Source organism: Propithecus coquereli, unplaced genomic scaffold (genome assembly GCF_000956105.1).
Source record: "Propithecus coquereli isolate 6110/MARCELLA unplaced genomic scaffold, Pcoq_1.0 Scaffold346, whole genome shotgun sequence".
Classification (NCBI taxonomy): Eukaryota; Metazoa; Chordata; class Mammalia; order Primates; family Indriidae; genus Propithecus; species Propithecus coquereli.
The window spans coordinates 1,326,186-1,327,787 of NW_012149130.1; the positions used below are offsets into that span (position 1 = coordinate 1,326,186).

Below are 1,602 nucleotides of genomic sequence, written 5' to 3' on the forward strand. Positions count from 1 at the left end.
CTGAATCTTAATTTAATTGCTTTTTTCTAAAACAGGGATAACATTATACTTACAATGTTATTCTGAAGATAAAATGAGATGATGCAGATAAATCACATAATGAAGTGTTTAGCACATAAATGGTAGCTGGATGGTACAAAATGCATTGAGCTATAGTGCATTTTGTACCATCTTGCTAGATGTAACTAGATGGCACACAGTAGCAGTCAGCTGAAGCTAGAGTTTTTAGTTACTCAATTGGATTCTTGTTAATCTTTGAGAAATCTTCTGTTTTATAAAAGGGACAAAATAGAAACAACTTTCTGAGAGTCATGTTCCACCTACCCCTTGTATTGTTTCATGATTTCCAGGATGGGCCCCCAGCTTCTGAGGAGAAGGGTCCCTATCTTGTGTGCACGTCAGGCTCAGGGAGGAGAGCCTGGTGTCCAGTGCTGTGTGGCTGCTGTGTGAGGACTTGGGGGAAGCAGGAGCTCGACAGGGAGGGCATCGCTGCCTTCCATGTCCTGCCTTGGATATGCCGCACAAAACCAACTACCAAAGGTACAATCTGCCTAAAATGACCATACTCAGGAATCCAGCTAGAAAGTCAGCAAGCTTATGGCAGCACAGTGGAAACATCCTCCCCCAGCTCTTACACTTCCTCCCACCTTGGGGAGCTGCTTGCAGAGCATTGGTACAGGTGTGGAGGGAATAAGAGCTGCACCACGCCAGAACAGGGCGGGGAGGGAGAGTGGGGACTGCTAAGTGGCACCATGATGTCCTCTCCAATGGCAGGAGGTGGGAGGGGAGATGGATGGCACAGGCATCTATCTGGTAGGTCAGTTCAGGTGCTCTTGTGTGCAGTCCCCCACCCCCGGCCCATGGACTGGTACCAGTCAGCGGCCTGTTAAGAACCAGGTGGAACAGCAGGAGATGAGCAGGGGGGTGAGAGAGAATGAAGCTTCATCTGTATTTACAGCCGTTCCCCATTGCTCACCATTCTCCACCCCTCATCCGTGGAAAAAAATTATCTTTCATGAAACTTGTCCCTGCTGCCAAAAACATTGGGGACCACTGCATAGGAGCAGAGGCTTGAGAACCTGGAGCCCTCAGAGTGGGTGTCCTAGATCTATACTGACAGACTTTTTTTTTTTTTTTTAAACCTTTTGCAGTTGAACACATGATGTCTGTCTGGCAGAAGACATGGTATATGTGGGTGAATACACAAATGTATTTCAGGCTCTTTGAAGATGAAAATCATTAAGTTAACTAGCTGGACTATCATTTCCTTTACTCTTGATTTTCAAAAAAGAGGATATTCCAGCCATGTTTGGTGGCTCTTGCCTGTAATCCTAGCATTCCCGGAGGCTGAGGTGGGAGGATTGAGACCAGGAGTTCAAGACCAGCCTAAGCCTGTCTCCACAAAAATTTTAAATATTAGCTGGGCATGGTGGTGTGTACCTGTAGTCCCAGCTGCTTGAGAGGCTGAGGCAGGAGGATCACTTGAGCCCAGGAGTTTGAGGCTGCGATGAGCTATGATGACACCACTTCACTCTAGCACTCTAGCTGGGGCACTAGAGTGAGACCTTGTCTCCAAAAAGAAGAAAAGAAAGAAAGAAAAAA

The 1,602-nt window shown here is 46.6% G+C and overlaps 1 protein-coding gene across 1 annotated transcript in view; it reads left to right on the top strand.

The window, feature by feature from the left end:
* The window catches only part of MICAL3 (microtubule associated monooxygenase, calponin and LIM domain containing 3), a 211,428-nt gene that overhangs the window by 63,993 nt on the left and 145,833 nt on the right, over nt 1-1,602 (top strand). The window lies entirely within an intron of this gene.